This window comes from Myotis myotis, unplaced genomic scaffold, assembly GCF_014108235.1.
Source record: "Myotis myotis isolate mMyoMyo1 unplaced genomic scaffold, mMyoMyo1.p scaffold_m19_p_21, whole genome shotgun sequence".
NCBI classification, from domain to species: domain Eukaryota; kingdom Metazoa; phylum Chordata; class Mammalia; order Chiroptera; family Vespertilionidae; genus Myotis; species Myotis myotis.
In genome coordinates this window covers 12,501,871-12,521,948 of record NW_023416326.1, presented here as the reverse complement: position 1 = coordinate 12,521,948, position 20,078 = coordinate 12,501,871, and the positions used below count along the sequence as shown (strand labels likewise).

The following is a 20,078-nucleotide window of genomic DNA, read 5'->3' as shown; positions in this document are numbered from 1 at the left end:
TAATCGCAGGCATGGAAGGGAAATCGAGGCAGTCTTCCTTTAAAAACAAACAAACAAACAAACAAACAAACAAACAAACAAAATCCCACCTGATTCAAGATTCCACCTTGCACGCAGGGGTTTTCATGGTTCATTGTAACCTTTGTCCAAGTGACCAGCTTTGTCCAGATTGTACTTCCATATTTTTAATTTTTTGTTTGTGGCACATTTACGTATCATATGCTCCTTGGAGATAAAATTGCATAGTGTTTGATTTTAGATTTCTTAAGAAAAAAATTGAAAAATGAACCAAGGGCAAGAGTCTAAACATTTAATATCATTCATGTAGGTGACAATGTATGAAAAAGGCAATTTGTTAGTCACCTATTTGTCAAGCAGAAATGCAAACAAGTGCAGAGAAGATACTATTTTAATTAAGTTTGTGCCTTGAATACCTGTTCACTCTAATATATTTTTTTCAATAATAGCTGATAATTTTTTATATACATGAGCACACCTCAGAGATCAACAGAAGGACTGGTATGTATGCATATACGCAGAACCAATGGACACAGACACTGGTGGTGGGGGGGTGAGGGCATTTGCTGGGGGGAGAAGGGGGAGTAGGAGAGGCAGGGGTGGGGGAGGACAATGGGGAAAAAAGAGACATATGTACTACTATTTATAATACTATAAACAATAAAAAAGTACATATACTACAGAGAGACCATGCTTCTTAGTAGGAATTTAAAGCTGAAGTTCCAACTGAGATCCCCAAATACAAAAGTCTGAGAGTTCAAGTTGGGTTCTTTGAAGGTCTGATGAAAGAAATAGTTCAAAGCCCATTACTCTATGATTCCAATGCTCTCGTTCACTTTAAGCATGTAAAATAGTGGGGAAAATTCGAGATAGAGGAGATTTGTGGAGGGGTGACCCTGCGGGAAGTCGAGGTCACCCTGTCCTGTGGGGAGAGGGGAGAGGATGGGTCTCCAGCTCACGCCAGGGGGCTTCCAGGGGCTCCCAGGGGCTCATCGGGAGCTCGGAATGTGTTCCTACAATGAGGAGATTCTGTGCAAACTGGGCTAGGATTCGCGATGGCTTCTGTAGCAGAACCAAGAGGGAGAGAATGGCTTGCAAGGCAAAGAATGGGTGAGTGTTGACTCTGGCCCAGATAGAGTCCCATGGGGGAGAGAGCTGGTCTGCAGCCAGCTTGAGTCCTGCAGGGGAGACCTTCTGCCGGAGGGGGACAGGACTCCATTAGGGCCCAGGGAGCAGATGCCTAGGGGTGAGCAGGAGCAGCCGGCTAAGGACAAGGTGTGCCACAAATAGCCAGATATTTCTCCCGCAAACCAGTATTATTTAGGGAAATATTACAAACTCAACCAGCAGAGGACTTCATAGTAGGGTGTTTTTTTTAAAAAAGTCGGGTGTAGATAGGAAACTTCCCAGTTGATCCTGCAAGTATCTTCATTAGCAGAAGGAACTGTGTTTCTAAGTGGAGGAGGCCAGTTTCTGGAACACAACTGCATCTGACGCGAGGTCACTGAGAGAAAGGTGCGGTGATGACCTTGATGGGGGTTGGCAGTTTACTGGGATGATGTCACTGCGAGCTGTTGTGGTGAACAGCTCAGGCCCAGAGAGCAGATTCCGAAGCAGCCAGAAATGCCCCCAGCTCGGGAAGTTCAAATTACAGCCTAACGCCAGGCTTGGGGATTAAATGAGGTTTCTGTTGATTGATTTCCACCAGGGGTCTGCAGTTCTTCCCATACCTGGATTCTTCCGCACGGCCGGGAATAAGGACTGTGTAGGGCCCAGTGATGGCAAACCTATGACACGCGTGTCAGAGGTGACACGCGAACTCATTTTTTTGGTTGATTTTTCTTTGTTAAATGGCATTTAAATATATAAAATAAATATCAAAAATATAAGTCTTTGTTGTACTATGGTGGCAAATAACAAAAAAATTTCTATATGTGACACGGCACCAGAGTTAAGTTAGGATTTTTCAAAATGCTGACACGCCGAGCTCAAAAGGTTCGCCATCACTGGCCATAGGCTGTTGCTTTGGGGTTAGGAAATGAGTTTTAGCTCGATGCCCCACAAGCAGTTGTTGTGGTCAGTAGCTTGCTGTGACCCAAGAGGCTCTGAAATACTCAGTATAATGCCCACAGATTGCGTAATTGCTAACAGACTGAGCTGAGAGAGAGACACAGAGAGAGAATATGAATGAAACATCTTCATTCATATTCTAGACGTAAGGGGGGGGATGTGACAATGAAATAAGAGGGGAGTTCTCAGAGGGCTTTAGGCACCCAGTTTAGATTAGTGCAAGCCAGTTCCTGGGGCTCTCTCGTGTGTTACTAACACAGACATCTGACCTGCACCTCGAGAAAGACAACTGTGAAAAAGAGAAAAAGACGATTAGTACCGATGGCCATGGCAACGGACTCTCCTGCTACTTATATCTGGATTTAAACTCCCCTCTCTTGGAAATTGCTCTATTAATCATGGAGGATATTCGCTAATTACAGCTGGAGGCTTAACACGGTTATTTCAGAAATCAGCCGTGCCAGAGACTGGCTGGCTGGACATCAAACCGATTCCTTGTCCATCCTGGGCGAAGCTCCACTTCCCGGGCCTGCCTTGTAGTCAGGTGACCTGGGAGGGTTGGAGCCAGCGGAAGGTCAATGGAAGTCATGTCACAGAACCTTCCGGCGTGATTCTCCATGCTCTGCCCCCTCCGCCAGCTGGATGTGATTTTGTGTTAAATGTGTGAGAGCCTCGATGGGGCAGGAACTTGGGCCCCATGCGGATAAATGCTCCCGGGAGAGACTTGTGTGCCATTCAGAGTTTTCCATGGATGAGAAATACACTTCTTTTTATTTTTAAAAAAATATATTTTATTGTTTTTTTACAGAGAGGAAGGGAGAGGGACAGATAGTTAGAAACATCGATGAGAGAGAACATCCATCAGCTGCCTCCTGTACACCCTCTACTGGGGATGTGCCCGCAACCAAGGTACATGCCCTTGACCGGAATCGAACTCGGGACCCTTCAGTCCATAGGCCGATGCTCTATCCGTTGAGCCAAACCGACCAGGGCAAGAAATACACTTCTATAGTTATGTGCCAGGACAGGTCTGTATTTATTTGTTGTAGCAGCTAGTGCTATGGTAATGGATATGGTCCCATTTATGGTAGAGTTATTTTAGCTGGCTGACCACTCGCTATGTGTTAGATACTACTGATTACTAGTATTTCATCACATTTAATTCTCTTAATAAGCGGTTGAAGTGGTTGTAACTGTCATTTCACACATGAGGAGGAAATTAAGGTTTAGAAAAGTTAAGCAACTTGCCTGAGACATAAATTCTGTTGAGGTGGGATTTGAACTCAGGTCTGCAAGTCTCCAAAGTGTGTTCATTACCTTCCCAATAAGCCATCCAAGAGGAAAGAACTATGTAAACTGCTCAGAGAGCAGGGGTAGATGTATCTGTCCATTTGTTCATTCATTTTTTCAACAAATACGTATCTCATGCGTGCTATGTGCCAGGCCCTAGACACTGGCCACAAGATGTCCTTTGTAATAGGACAGGAGCAGTAGCTTAATTTTTGTGACCTGATGTCCTGAAATTCTAAATGTTCCTTCTAGTTTAAGTGACCCCCCAACAAATGGTGGAACAGAAATAAGCTCTCACTATCTCATTTACTCATTTCTAGCCGAGAAGAGGGAATACCTTTCTTACGACGCATAACTTTCTACTACTGAAAGATGTTAGTCTTAAGAAGATCTGGCTTAATAAAGAATGAGCCCTAGCCAGTTTGGCTCAGTGGATAGAGCATTGTCCTGCGGACTGAAGGGTCCCAGGTTCAATTCCAGTCAAGGGCATGTACCTCAGTTGCGGGCTCCATCCCAGCCTGGGCCCTGGTCCGGGTGCGTGCAGGAGCAACCAATTGATGTGTTTCTCTCACATCGATATTTCTGTCTTTCCCTCTCTTTTCCACTCTCTCTAAAAATCAATGGAAAAATATCCTCAGATGAGGATTAAAAGAAAAAAAAGAGAATGAGGGTGTTTTCTCCAAAATTTAGGAGGGACGGTCTCATGGATGGACATGCTGCTCTTCCCCATTTTATTAGGGTGTGATGACAACGAAGAGGAGAAAGTCAGCACACATTCGGTATGAGGTGCCATCACGCCACAACTGGCAGATTCGGCCAATTCACGATGGCACCGTCTGAGAGAGAGGATGATGTTGTTTAAATAAGTCATAGCTCTGCCCTGTTCAGTGTGCCTCAGTTGGTTGGAGCATCGTCCCATATCAAGGGGTCTCGGGTTCGATTCCCGGTCAGGGCACATGCCTAGTGGTGGGTTCCATCCCTGGTTGGGGCGCCTGCAGAAGGCAACCGATCGATGTTCTTCTCTCACATTGATGTTTCTCTCTCTCTCCCTCCCTTCCTCTAAGATCAATAAAAAAAAGTAGTTCTATAATAAATAATAATTCTGTAATAAAGACTAACATGCCTGTATTATAGAAGTTGATGACATTACTACAATATAAGAGCAAAGTAGAGTAGAAATAAAAGTTTATCATTTTTCAAATACCCTACATGAAGTCTAGAGTACATACGCCATCGTAGTTTATACAATACTTAATTTTAGGGTTTAATCCAGCTGAGATTTAATACAATCTGATGGGCCTATGCAGGGTACTTTGAGGCCGTATGGCTCATCAGACAAATTTGGCTTTAACAAATATATTGGTTAAAATTGGAAACAAATGAAAATTGCAATCGATAAGATAGATCTAGTAATTCAGAGTCGCACACCTCTCAAAGTCAAATATTCAAAAGCTTTCCAGAGCACTGCCCCCCTTTTCAGTGCTGGTGTCATAAGGAACTATTTTCTTTAAAAATAAAAAGTGGGTTGAGTTACTGTGGAATAAAAATCTGACCCATTTTTTGTCGTTTACAGCAAGAAATCTGTAACTGAATTATTTTGCCAATAGGGACTGTCCGAGTTCCGATAATTATGGGAGTAAATTATGTGTATTTTCCACACAGACACACTGAATAAATTAGGATACGGTCTTTTACTTTTCGGTTTACTTATCAGTCCACGATGTGCTGGGAAATCCGGGAAAAGGAAAAAAGCAGCAATTGAGGACGTTTCTCTCGGGCAAATTGTGTATCTTAAAATGACAAAATCTGTTCTAGAATGGTCAGGGAAACGTTACCCTTACAAATGGAGAACATTGACTTTAAAAAAAAAACACACCACACCGTTTCTTTCTAAAAAATATATATTTTATTGATTTTTTACAGAGAAGAAGGGAGAAGGATAGAGAGTCAGAAACATAGATGAGAGAGAAACATCGATCAGCCGCCTCCTGCACACTCCCCACTGGGGATGTGCCCGCAACCAAGGTGCATGCCCTTGACCGGAATCGAACCCGGGACCCTTCAGTCCGCAGGCCGATGCTCTATCCACTGAGCCAAACCGGCCAGGGCTACCCCATTTCTTTATTAGGTTTCATACTCCTGTCCACCATCCCAACAGATGTGCATGTCCTAAGAGATGTGGACATCGATGTATACATACAACTCACCGTGTAACTACTAGGGACATAGCATAAAAAGTGTCCCAGGTTCGATTCTGGTCAAGGGCACATGCCTGGGTTGCAGGCTCGGTCCAACGTGCAGGAGGCAGCCAATCAATGATTCCCTCTCATCACTGATGTTTCTATCTCTCCCTTCCTCTCTGAAATATATATATATATATATATATATATATATATATATATATATATATATATATACTCACTATATAAATTCAAGGGACATAGTATAAAACAATGGGCACCATCACAATGCTGTCAGGACCTGGAAACGCAGAGAAGGAAGTGCAAGTCAAGAGGACAAACTCTTCTACTGCAAGAAGCCAACAGCGTGAACAAGAATCTTGCCTGGGAGACTGAACACGTGTGCATCCACAGGCAGGAGTCCTGCGGCGGAATAACATTTCCTTTTCCCCCCCAAAGAGCTCCGGCAAAACATGTTTCTGACAAAACATGTCAGAAAAAGCAAAACCAAAAAACAACAACTTCTCTTGCAACTCTCAGGAGTGTGATGGATGGCAAAACATGGCCAACCTGCAAAAAACAGGGTCTCCATTGCAAACATTCCCAGGAGCCATGAACTTCACCGGGAAGCAATGGCATCCTCTCCGCAGGGCGCGCAGCCCACCGCGGCACCCCCCCCCCCACGAGTCAGTGCGAACCAACAGCCCTGAACAAGGGGTGATTTTCAAAGCGAGTCGCGATCCCCCCGCAACCCGTGTCCCGAGTGCGGGCTGCCGCGGGCGGGCAGCGCGGCGGGGCCCGGGTCGGTTCCTGGGCAGGGCAGTGGGGTCCCCGGGGGCCAGGGCGCAACGGTTCCAGGCTCGGGGCTGACCCCCGAGGTGCAGAGGGTGGGGTCCCCCCTCCCGGCTCCCGGGGAGCCCACTGCCCAGGGCCCCGCACTGCCAGCTGCGCCCCCGCCCGACCTCCCCGAGCCGCGCGGGGGGTCCTCTCCGGGAGGCGCCTCCACGCGCGGCCTCCGGTGCCGCCACGGCCACGAGGGCGCGGGGAAGCCCGGCTCTTCCCGCCGGCCCCGCTCCGGCGGCGTCTCGGGCCGGGCGGCCGGGGGATGTTCTCGCGAGAGGAGCGGGCGCGGGGCGCCGCGGGTCGGGGGCGCGGGGAAGCCCGAGGCGAGGCCGGCGGGGCGGGCGGGCGCGCGGGCGGCGGGCAGGCCGGGGGCGCGGGGAAGCCGCTCCCGCCGCCGCGAGGCAGCCCTGACGTCAGGAGTTTTCCTCCAAGTCAACAACCGGCCCCGGCAGGGAGGGCGGGGGCGCGGGGGCGGCGGGGACCCCGGCGGGGCGCGCCCGGAGAGGAGGCCGGAGCCCCCGCCCCGCCGCGCGCCCGGGGCCGAGCCGCCCCGCCGCCCGCCCGCCGCGCCCGGCCCCCGCCCTGCGGGCCGCCGGCTGGACGGACGGGGCCGCCGACATCCGATTCCCAGCGAGTCCCCGCCTCCTCCTCCCCCGCCCGCCGCCTCCCGCGCCAGCGCCGCGGCCCGGCCCGGCGGCTCCCTCCCCTCCCGCAGCCCCGCGCCTGCCCTCCCGCCGCACCGGGCTCCAGGGGGCCCGAGCTCTGCGGGGTGGGGGGAGGACAGGAGGGGAGGAGGAGGGAGGGGGGACCCCCGAGTCGCCCCCTCTCCTCCCCCCGCCCCCCCGGCTCCATCCTCCGCCGCCGCCCGAGCAGCTGCGGGGCCGCCGCCGCCGCCTTTGCAGGTAACAGCCACCGCCCCCCGCCCGCGCCCCCTCCCCCCGGGTCCCCTTCCTCGGACCCCGGCCCGGCCCCCTCGGGCGGGGGACTTGGGGGGTGGCGTGGCGGGGGCGCCGGGGTGGTCCCTGCGCCGGGGGCGGGGGCTGGGTCGGGAGGCTGGGGCGCGGGTGTGGGTGGGAAAGGCCGGGGATGCCCGGCGCGGGGACACGGGCCCCCCTCCCTTCCCGGGGGGAGCCGGGGGGCGGCGGCGCGCGGGGGGCCGGGGCAGGGTTCCCCGGCCTAGCGGTCCCGGCCGCGTCTGGGCTGCCCCGGCCCTGGCGCCTCCCGTCTCTGCGCAACTCCGCGCGCGCCCCCCCTCCAGGCTCCCCCCACCCCCCGGTCTCCCCGCCGGCCGCGCGGCGTGGGGAGGGGGCGCCCGCTGGGCCGGGGGCGGCGGCGAGGTTATGTAACGCGCGTGGAGCCCGTGGCGGCGTGTTTGGGTTGGGGGGAGGGGGCTGTCTGCGTGCGCCCCGCCCGGGCCGCCGTGCGCGTGGGGTGGGGTGGGGTGGGGTGGGGTGGGGTGGGTGCCGCCGAGGATGCACCGGCGTCCCCGGGGTCTCCTTCCTCCTCCACCCACCCGGCCGGCGGCGCGCGGGGAAGACGGCGCGGGCGGGTGGGGCGGGGTGGGTGGGTGGGTGGGGTGCGGGGGGCGGTGGGTGGCGTGCCCGCCCGTGTTTTCCATAGTAGCGGGGTTCGGTCCGCTGGGGAGTTGTGTGCTAAGAATAGAAATGTGCGGAAGATGCTGGGTTTGGCGGATCCAGTGATGCTGTCGCTGCTGCCGGCGGCGGCGGCTGGGCTGCAAGTAAACAAACCGGCCTCCCTCTCGTGCATCGCCTCCTGCGCATCGGTCTGCATCAGCCATGATGCCGGCGGGGCCCTTGGGAGCCCCGAGTGGAAACCTGGCCGGCGGCGGGGTGCGCCCCGGCTCCTTGGCGGGGTCACCCCGCGTTTGGGATTTCCCGGGAATCTGCGGGGAGGCCAGATTGCATCGCCCGGGCGTCGGGTTTCCAATGGCGATCGGGAGCGTGTCTCTTCTGCACGCAGAGGCGGTGCCTGCCTGCAGGTCAAGGGGAGGATGCGCCCTGGTCTCCCAGCAGCATCGTGTTAGGAAAAGCACCCCGACGCCTGCCTCCCGGGCGCCGATTGGTCCAGAGCCCAGTAGTTTGTAAGCTCCTAAGGTTCCTGCAAGGTAGAGAGTCCGCGGTGGACCTGATGGGTCTGCAGGCTAATTGCTGGCGTTAATAAAATGGTCACGCTTGCTACGGTCATCCCGAAGCTAACGGGTATGAAAGAATGGCTTTTTTTAATGCAGTTAGTACATTGCCAGCTGCCCCAAACCATCCATCGAGGTATGTGTGTGTGTCCCTTATTTGGGAAAGCGTGGTCCTGCAGCTCTTTAGTGCACTGCAGGTCATTAGGCAGTCACTGGGTTTCATTTTGGGTGGGATCCTTAAAGTAGATTGTACAGTTGTTAGGAAATCACTGAAAACACACACACACACACACACACACACACACAAAGGTGGAAGAGTCCAATAAAGATGGTTTAGGAAACTTAGTCTTCAGAACTTGAGTGTCATTGCAAAATATGTATAAGTGAACATGAATATTCCAAGAGGTGGTTGTCTAATACACATACACACACATACATACATTCACGACGTGGTTGTCTAAAACATGAACATATTTATTAAAGTACTTATTAATAAATTACTACTTTCCTGGGGTATCCGATTGAATGCACGCTTATTTGCATATATGCAGTTGTTCATGTGGAAAATAACACAATAATGAATAAGCACTCATACGAGAATAAATTTTCATGTATTCACAGCTGTACACCTACCTTTGCCCCGCAATTTTCTTTTTGACAAATATGCAATCTTAACTTTGAAAGTTTCCCAAGGAGATGGTACTGAAGATCTGCTTTTTGCTTTTCTCACCAGGTTGGCCCCACTATCCTTAATTGGCTTGAGCTTCTTTTTAAAGTGAGAGGAGAGCATATATCACATGAATGAGATGAAACTGGAATTAGATGAAGGTAGATTTTTTTTTTTTTTTTGGTTCAGCTATACGTATATTTCTCCTGTGTATTTGCGGTAGCATGTTTGCTTCCAGTGTAAAAAAAAAAAAACAACACCTAAAGTAACTGCAAAATAATTTGTGAAACTATTATTTGTATTCATTTTGTCCCAGACACTTAGCCTTTCTGTGATTTAGTGAATTCTTTTCCAACTTAAAAACTCATTTTTAATTTGCTATTGACCTAGTTTAAGTTGTGTTTGTCAGGGTACTTAAGGGGTTCTTCTCTGGGCGTTGTTGTTCATGTAAGTTTATGGCTGTAAAGTATTTTAAGTAAGGTTTCATTCCTTCAACAGATATTAGAATGCGAACTGTATGATAGGGGCTGGTTGATTGAGAACTTTATTTTACTTTTTATTCAGAAGTTCACATCCATTAGACAGAAAATTTGTTTCCAGATCACGGCGAATCTAAACATGTTTTGCTCAAACATGTCATCGGACAAATGTGCTTGTGAGCATAGAGTCTTGTGCAAAGTAAGGATTTAAGATTTTTGAAACTCTAGCTGTTGATTTAAATGTGAGAGGTTTTCTTTCTTGCAGAAATTCAGTGGAAATTTACAGCTATTTGGGTTTCTTTAAAAAGAGGAACCCGTTTTACAAATGGACTTTGTGGAAGTTTAGCGTTTACTTAAACTTTGCATATCTTTGTGAAAGGATAGCTACACTTTTTGTTGTTGTTGTTATACCTTTGAAGGTCAAGAGTTCACCCTTGGGAAGCTAAGGCAGTCCTTGTTAACTAGGTGTTAATTGCATTTTAGCATGATTTGATAGGATCTTGTTTTTAGAGTGTGATTAAGTTTCAACATTAAAAAATATTTCATTTGAAACCATTCAGAATTGAATAACAACATGCAAGACAGAAAAAGAAGCCATTCCATTTTTAAAATATTAAAACATTTTTTTAAAATTAAATTGGTGTCAACATGAACATAGATTTCAGGTGTGTTTTTCTGTTAGAAGCCATTTAATTTTGTTTTGACTAAATCAATCTTGTAATTTGACTTGCATTTTTCTTAAATTAATTTAAGAAATGCACATAATTAATTTTTATAGATTCGTTAGAATACGTAGATCATTTAAAATTGTTCCATTTTTAACTTCAGGTTTCAGAGTTCACATCAGTATTCCAAATCCTGGTTTCCTACAGCATGCATTGTTCTGTTATTTTGTTTTTTTTTAATATATTTTTATTGATTTTACAGAGGAAGGGAGAGGGAGAGAGCGATAGAAACATCAGTGATGAGAGAGACTCATTGATTAGTTGCCTCCTGCACGCTCCCTACTGGGGATCAAGCCTGCAACCCGGGCTCGTGCCCTTGATTGGAATTGAACCCGGGACCCTTCAGTCTTCAGGCCGATGTTCTATATCCACTGAGCTAAACCGGCCAGGGCGCGTGCACTTTCGGTAGTCTCCTGCAAAGATAGCCCTGAATCATCAGATGTTAACTTAATTATTTTATCATGGTCTTTCATGAGCTAGATTCAGTGCAGCGTTCATGCTAGCCAATGCCTGGTGAGCCCTTGCCATGTGCCAGGCACTGTTACATGTGGCCAGCATGTATGTATATATGCATTTAATCTTCATGACGACCCCTGCTACATTTTTGAAAGTGATTTTAACACGAGAAAACACTTACTCTGGTTTATAAAAATCCATCTTATTTTAACTTCCCTCATTCTGAAAACACTTTCTTTTAGTGTTTTTACTAACAGGTACCTGTTACAGAGTTCACAGTGACAATGCTAACTTTCCATAATGTAGTATAGCCGTTTTCCCAGAAATCAGGTTACTGTAGATTGACCCATAGCAACATCCTTTCTCATTTTAGTTATTTCAGATGCTGCATTAACTGCCTCAGATGTTTACGTATTTTACTGTAGCACCAGTGGATTAGATGTTCATATACTTCCTGTGCGGGGAATCTTCAAGTAGTAGTTGATAGAGAAATTGACATATGCCGAAACCGGTTTGGCTCAGTGGATAGAGCGTCGGCCTGCGGACTGAAAGGTCCCGGGTTCGATTCCGGTCAAAGGCATGTACCTTGGTTGCGGGCACATCCCCAGTGGGGAGTGTGCGGGAGGCAGCTGATCGATGTTTCTCTCTCATCGATGTTTCTAACTCTCTATCTCTCTCCTTTCCTCTCTGTAAAAAACTCAATAAAAATATATTTTAAAAAAAAAAAAAAAAGAAGAAGAGAAATTGACATATGCTTCTTGAGCCGTGGGTTTGCTTTTTTAGTTCCTTTTCTTTTCAACACTCTGTATATTTATTTAATGCCAACTGCACATATTTTACGCATCCAAATAGGTATTTTTTCCTAGTATTCAAAGGGAAAGGTAAAAAAAAAAAAATTGCTAGACCAGATCACGAGAAGACTTCCAAGTGAGAATTTCTCTCCCCTGAGTTAAGAAATCCTATGTTTGTGGGGCTGAGCATGGGAGAGGGAGGAAGATGGTCTTTCGTTAGGATTGGAGTTTAGTTCAGGCTTTGTCCGTGTGCAGTTGGTGTGTGAATGTTGTATCTTCCCAACTCTATTGGACTTTTGTGGGCAGGAACTGTATGGTCACAATATTGTTAACCAAGATGTCAGTTATAAGTGAAGTGGAGAGCAGATTTGAACTTGAAGAGTCATACATGTTGGCTCTGTAGGGCTATTTGGAGTTCACCCGATGCTCTCTATCTTTGTTTTTATGGCGAAGGAAATACAGGCACAGAGAGTTCAGGGACCAGCATCATCACTCTGGTGGGGCAGGTTGCAAAAAGGGACCCAAATGTTTTGGCTTGTCCGTTGCCCTTCGTAACATGCCATACCTGCACGTTAGCTCTCCCTTTAATTGGTGGTGAAAGGTCAAGCTGATTCTTGGCATGTAATGGAGCATGTACCAGCTGTGTTCCGTGTGTATGTGAACTCTTTTTCCATTTTATAACCAGAGAGGTCCCAGGACAGAGTTTGGAAGGATCTGACATGTGTATTGGGGAAGTATGGCCAACTGTGCAACAAAAATTCTTTTAGTAGCAGCCCTCCACCTGCCCCTGTTAGCATAGGTACCTGCACGTGGAGACAAGCCACAGTCTACAAGAGACGGGGAGGGGATAATTCATCCATGGCTTGCCCAGTGTTTTAGGACTCGGAAGGATCCAATAAGCGTTTTCCTAGTTGTTCCATATTAGAATATTAAATATATCGCCCAGCATAAGTGCTGTTCTTTTTTATCCTCACCTGATGATATGTTTATTGATTTGAGTGAGAGAGAGAGAGAAGAGAGAGAAGCATCTATCCGTTGTCTCCTGCATGTGCCCCAACTGGGGTGGGAGCCCCCAATCTAGGTATGTGCCCTGACCAGGAATCGAACCTGCAGCCTTTTTGGTGTAAGGAACGATGCTCCATCCAACTGAGCCACCTGGCTGGGGCACAGGATGCTTTTTTTTTTTTTAAATAGATTTTATTGAATTTTTACAGAGAGGAAGGGAGAGGGATAGAGAGTTAGAAACATCGATGAGAAACATCCATCAGCTGCCTCCTGCACACCCCCCAATGAGGATATGCCCGCAACCAAGGTGCATGCCCTTGACTGGAATCGAACCTGGGACCTTGAGGCCTCAGGCCGACGCTCTATCCACTGAGCCAAACCGGTCAGGGCACGGGATGCTTTTTTGATGAATAAGGGCTGTGTTGGTTGAAATGGCATTTAAATACCCTAAATGGGCGTGGGGAAGAGGGAGGAAATGCTTTATGTTTTTGTATGTATATTTCAAAGTTTGCAAAGTTGATTTTTAAGAATGGGCAATTTTGAAGAAGGGCTCTTTTGTGGGAAAGTCAGAAACTTGCCTGTGTTTTTGCAGGTATTTCCCCCATAATGTAAAGCTCAGCGAAGATATTTACAGAAAGACTTTTAAGAAAATCCAGTCAGAAGAGAGGAGAGGTATTCAAAATAGATCATTTGTGTGGCCCACTTCCCTATGTGTTATGTATTTTCACAGGATTATAACTCTTGAAAGGGACGGACTGGCTTTTAGAGTTACTTCAAGTGAGAGCAGGTTGCCTTGAATTTCACTCCCACTTCAGTCTTTTTCTTTTCCCTCAAATCCTTTGAAAAGTTTTGTAGAGCTTTTTGCACTGGTGGCATATATTAGTGTCACCTATTTCTTATGCATAGGTGACTACCATAAAATTACATTATGGTTACCCTTCTCAAGCATCGGTATTTCAGTGTAGCAGCCTTCTTATGTATTTGAACATGTTATCTTCATTAATGCAGTTTGACTAGCATCTGTAAAGTGCGTGAAATATGGTGGTGCAGAGCGAGTATATGCTACATAATATTAATGACAGCCCGGTTTATAGTTGAGGGAAAGTTGTATTACAGAATTGTATTGTGGCCTTTAACTTTGAAATGAACACCGGAAATTGTCAACCTATGTTAATGACAACCTTTATTTGTAAAAAAAAAAAAAAAGAGAATTGCTGAGTTGCCCTTTTAACTTTGTCACCCTGCTTCTCCTCGTCTGTCATAATTTCCTTTGTGATGCCACAGTGATATGTATTAATTTCTAATGTATTTGAGGGCATTGTGCTTCACTGGACTTCTGAAGAATAATTTGATCATGTTTTTGAGAGTTCACACCGACCTGATTGGAGACTTGAGTTGCATGTAGTCACTCTTGTTTCCTGTCACTAACTCGTTCTGGGAACTGTGGGGGAAATCATGTCATTATTGGTTGGTCACAGTTTTCCTAGAGAGCACATTAATAGCAGGTTATTGAAGGTTTGGAAACAGATTTTAAATACTTGGTTTTGCTTGTCTCCCTGTATACTTAATGTGGTCCCTGCCACAGAGTAGACAATCAATGCATATTTATTAACTGCGTATATGTATATTATATGTTTTATTGAGTGAATGATACTTTTACAGGATGTTTGAAGGAGTTTAATTTTTGCTTCGAATTGAATGGTTGGTTGTCATAAGTAAAGAGATAGCTTTATAATATTCTTACACATATTATTAAGAAAATATGCCATTCTTTTTTCTCTTTTTCCTCCCATCATGGATAATTTTGGGTAGTGTTGATGCTTGGTTTGTTTGGAAATTGAAACTTGAGCATCTCAACAAAAAATTGTCAAAAATGTTGAGGAAAAAAGGATAATTTTAATGTGTGATAGTCCTTATAATTAATGGAGGTCTATAGGAAGCGTACTTCAATGGATAGGGACGAATATTTATTATAATTCTAATATTATTATTTCTATAATATAGAAATATTATAATTCTATAATGTTTATTATAATTCTATTATTTATATGTGGGTGCTTCCATAACGTTCAAGTTCAGGTTTGAGAAAACAGCACCTGATGGCTTTCTGTTGACTTTGAATATTAGCTTGTTTAGTCGGTTTTTTGTTAAGGCGGAATCTTCATGCCTTGTTTTATCCACTGGTTTATTCCATATTTGTTGAGCATCTAGTATGTGTCAGGCACTGTCAGCTTGTTTTACAAATAAAAATGCTACTGAATGAGGTGGAAGATGTGAAAATGTTTGTTTTTTTTCAATTGTAAAATGACATTCAGGTTCAGTTATTATCAAATTCTCAAATAGTCTGAACAAAAGCACCCTTATTATAACCACTTTGTGGAAATTCTAAATTGAATCTGCCAAGAATTTCGTGTGCAATTTTTTTTTTTATAAGAATGGGAAAAATTAGGTTACCCAGTGATGACATGTTTAATGAAGTAGGCTTAAAAGGAAAATAAACCAAATTTTGTCTGTTATAGGTCATTAGATAGAAGAGATTTCTAGGGAAGTTAGGACGAGGTGAAGTTCACTCCACTTTCGGGAACAGATCATATGCTTCAAGTCCAGCTCATCATTTTGCGGATTAGTGGGTTTTCTTTGTTTTTTTTTGTTGTGTTTTTTTGTTTTGTTAATCCTCATCCAAGGATATTTTTCTATTGCTTTTCTGAGAAAGCGGAAGGGAGGGAGGGAGAGAGGGAGGGAGAGAGAGAGAGAGAGAAACATTGATGTGAGAGAAGCACATCGATTGGTTGCCTCCCGCATGCGACCCCAGGCTGGGAATTGAGTCTGCACCTGAGGTACAAACCCTTGACCAGAATCGAACCCTGGACCCTTCAGTCCGAGGGCCGACGCTCTATCCACTGAGCCAATCCAGCTAGAGCTGCAGGTTAGTATTTTTAATAGACTGATGGGGAGAGTGTAGGTGACGAGGCACAGGAATGTTGTCATTGCAGGAAAATTAACGACCATAGCTTGCTGCTTATGAGTTAATAGCATTGTTTTTTTTGTTGTTGTTTTTTTTAAAATATATTTTATTGATTTTTTACAGAGAGGAAGGGAGAGAGATAGAGAGTTAGAAACATCGATGAGAGAGAAACATCGATCAGCTGCCTCCTGCACATCTCCTACTGGGGATGTGCCCGAAACCCAGGTACATGCCCTTGACCGGAATCGAACCTGGGACCTTTCAGTCCGCAGGCCGACGCTCTATCCACTGAGCCAAACCGGTTTCGGCGATAGCATTGTTTTTATATACAAACGAGCACTTAGGTTCAAGGAATGTGTCATTTCAGTCAGGAGAGACTCAGGAGCAATTTTTAAAGCTGAAAGTTACGATTCGGGGTAGAATCCGTTCACAATTTAAGGAGCCGATGCAGAAAGCCATCTCTATAATGTGTGGGGCCACTGCCCCTCCCCGAGATGATAACTTCTATCCGATGGATTTAACACACATTTTAACAGTTTAAATAGATAAGCGCCTGTGAACAGTTTTTTATCTAAAACACTAGTTTTTGAAACTGTTCCTGTATGAAATAAAATTCATTGACTTTGGGTTGATGTGGACCTTTCTGCCTCTTGTTTTATTTATTTTATTTTTTTAATTGTTTTATTGCTTAAAGTATTACAAAGAGTATTACACATGTCTCCTTTTTTCCCCCCGCCCTTGGCAATCCCCCGGCCTCCCCGACCCCCCAGTGTCCTCTGTCCATTGGTTATGCTTCTATACCTGCATACCACCTCATGTTTTATACGCCTGGTTCTCTGTGTGGGGTCCCCATAGGGGAGCCCCCTGACCCTGGCCCAGTCTCTTCATCCGGCTCCACCCTTCCCTCTACTGAAAACCGAAGGTCGCTTCCAGCTTTAAGATCCTTATAATGAAATGTCCACTTAAAAAAAATAAAATCAATTTTGACAGTACTTTTGTTTTTCTAGTGTGTTTTTTTTTTTTTTTTTTTTTTTTTTACTAGAGGTTTGGCAGTTATTTAAATAGGAAAGTGCACACTTTACATATACATTTATTGGATATGTATTACTTTTGGTTATTACTAAGCGTCGATCCCTGACCTCTCCCATTTCTAATCCTCAGAATATTCAGATAGGAGTTTCCTTTTACCCCTGTTAGGTAATTTTATAGCCAGAAGCGAAGAATTGCTGCAGTGGTTCTCAGCCTTCCTAATGCCGCGACCCTTAAATGCAGCTCCTTATGTGGCGGTGAGCCCCAGCCATAAAATTATTTTCGTTGCTACTTCATCACTGTGATGTTGCTACTGTTATGAATCATAATGTAAATATCTGATAGGCAGGATGTATTTTCGTTGTTCGCGACCCACAGGTTGAGAACCGCTGCAGTAGGTGTGAGGCCCCTTGCTATGGTAGAAGCAAAGAGAAGGCCGACAGGGCAGCCCCTCAAAAGACATCATTTTGTACCAGTGTTCCCAGTACTTAACTCCCTCTAATCATTTATGTCAGGAGTTAATAACCCTTTTAATGATCCAGCTCTGGGTGTATCATGTAGCCAGCGGGCCACGGTGAGGTCTTCAGGCAGTTTCATCAGCGAAATTTAAAAATGATCTTTGGATTCTTGTCTGAAGGGTTTTGTGGTTTCTTTGTTTGTTGCCTGCTTTTAATGGTGCAATGAGTCTTGTCTTGAATTATGTGGCCACATCCTGTGGCGTTTCCCAACGTGCGTTCCTCTGGATATCAATACACGCTACTAAAAAAAAAAAAAAAAGCGCCCTGTGTGTGCAGATACATTTAGGATTTGCTGAGATGCTTAGTATGTTTATCGTCATGTTTCAAGAGAAAGACGTGGTCTGTAGAAGTTTCCCAACTTACTGGACCAAAGACTTTTTCTTTTTCCATCTTTTTTTTAAAAAATATTTTTCCAGAAGTTCTTTTTTATATATATATATATATTTTATTGATTTTTTACAGAGAGGAAGGGAGAGAGATAGTTAGAAACATCGATGAGAGAGAAACATCCATCAGCTGCCTCCTGCACACCTCCTACTTGGGATGTGCCTGCAACCCAGGTACATGCCCCTGACCGGAATCGAACCGGGGACCCTTCAGTCCGCAGGCCGACGCTCTATCCACTGAGCCAAACCGGTTTCGGCCAGAATTTCTTTTTATATCCCTTTGTGGACCCTCTTCAGTAGGAGAGCCTGATGTTTTGAGGACAGGCTTGGCCCTGCCTGGGGGCCCTGTCGCAGCCCCAGGGCACACGATGGCCATGATGGCCATGGTCTTCGCTTCAGCTACACAGACTTCGTGGGATCTTTAGTCTGGATTCCTGACCGCGCAATGACGAGGCTGTGCCCTTCATCTGCATCAGGAGAAGAACTGTAATCCAGTCTAGGGCTAGCCTAGGAGTCTCTCCTTTGCTGACCCGCAGGCCTCTTGATCAGAACCCAGTTTGAGAAAACAGCACCTGATGGAGTCCGTCCGTCCGTCCGTCCGTTTCCCGGTTATCTGCAATGGACGCTCGTGTCCCTGGGCCATGTTTTTGGTGCTTTTCTGGGAAACGCTTTCACTCAGTTTTATCTCGGGATTTCCCTTTTTAGGTTGAGAGGGACAATCAGAAATCGCCCTGTGAAGCCCAGTGCTGTTTACGTGGGAGGATATTTTGAGGACCTTGTTTTTTTTACACTAGATCAGTGGTTCTCAACCTTCCTGATGCCGCGACCCTTTCATACAGTTCCTCATGTGGGGGAGACCCCCAACCATAACATTATTTCCGTGGCTACTTCATCACTGTCATGTTGCTACTGTTATGAATCGTCATGTAAATACCTGATATGCAGGATGTATTTTCATTGTTTCAAATTGACCATAATGAAAGCGTAGTGATGAGTCACAAAAATAATATGTAATTATATATGTGTTTTCCGATGATCTTAGGCGACCCCTGTGAAAGGGTCGTTTGACCCCCAAAGGGGTCGCGACCCACAGGTTGAGAACCGCTGCACTAGAAGATGTCTTGTAAAGATCCATGATAAAAATTTCAGACTTTTGTCGCAGGAAGAATTATATTCCTTGTGAGCAACTTTTTTTTTTCTTTTTTTAATACTTGTGGGTGCTGTAGCTATTGAAACCTATAGTGTTTCCTTATTTGCATTGCTTCCTGAAAGCTCATGCTAAATGCATGGCCCATCTTCAGAGACGCACAGCCTTTTACTCCGGCTTCCTTTTATCTTTATTGGAGGCAGCGATTTCCAACCTTTCTCATTTCATGGCACCTATAAACTAATTACTAGAATTCTGCGGTCTGATTTTCCTTCACACTGGACACCTACTGTACTGGCGATTATTATTAATATTATTATTATTATTTTTAGTTTTAAGGGAGGGGGAGAGACAGAGAGAATCATTGATGTGAGAGAGAGACATTGATTGTTTGCCTCCCACACATGCTCCAACAAGGGTCAGGGATTGAGCCTGCAACCCAGGTACTTGCCCTTGACCGGAATCGAACCCGGGACCCCTCAGGGGGCCAACGCTCTATCCACTGAGCCAAACTGACCAGGGATGCTGTCATTTTTTTATTTGATAATCTAAGGGAAAAAATGATCAGTGCCCTTGACTAAAATAGTCAGGTATTGGATGTTTTGTTTTAATTAAATTTATTGAGGTAACATTGGTTAATAAAATGATACAGGTTTCAGGTATACAATTCTATAATACTTCATCTGTCTATTGTGTGGGTATTATTGCATGTTTTAAAAATCCTAGTTGAAAGTCACTGATTTAAGGTAACATCGTTTTGGAGTTAAGAATGCAGGCTGTGGGGTCAGACAGCTTGGCTCCGTCATTTTGTGTTCAAACCGGGCAAGCTGTTTAATCTCTATGAACCTCAGTTTCCCCATCTGCGAAATGGAGTTAATAGTACCCTGCGAAGGTTGTGAAGATTACCTATGGCTAATAGGTTGAAGCGCCTATACGAGTTGCTGACACATCTTGAATACTCCATAGGTTTTTATATTTTCATGTTCTCTGTTTTCCTTTGTCTACTTTAAAAGTAATTGATTTCGTATTATTCATAATATTTTACTTATTGCAATCAGCCTGAAATATTTCTTGGAACCAAGCAGACGAAGCATACATCAGTGTTGGTTTCTTAGCACATGGCATTTTACATAAAATGCAGCAATTAAAAACATTCACAATTGCTTCCCCATAACTGTGTTTAAATTTACAGAGATTTTGACATTAGACATAGATGGAAGATGTACTTTTAGTCCACGTAACTTTCATTCTCTTTCCTTTCGCCTCAAACACACATCACCAAACACATTTTCTGTATTCTTTGTGTAGGTGTGACTGGTTTTCTTAAAGACATTTTTTTTTTTTTTTATTGCAGCCTCTT

General features: G+C 45.5%; 1 protein-coding gene across 3 annotated transcripts in view; it reads left to right on the top strand.

Annotated features, from left to right (window-relative positions):
• Positions 1–7,282: 7,282 nt before the first annotated feature.
• The window catches only part of AKT3 (AKT serine/threonine kinase 3), a 207,881-nt gene continuing 195,085 nt past the window's right edge, over positions 7,283–20,078 (top strand). For 2 of the 3 annotated variants that reach the window (XM_036355096.1, XM_036355095.1), the window contains exons 1-2: positions 7,286–7,303; positions 9,284–9,378. The gene's annotated coding sequence lies outside the window, so the exon portion shown is untranslated. Of the gene's footprint in view, positions 7,304–9,283; positions 9,379–20,078 lie in introns of all 3 variants that reach the window. The other variant, XM_036355094.1, reaches the window with a different exon arrangement.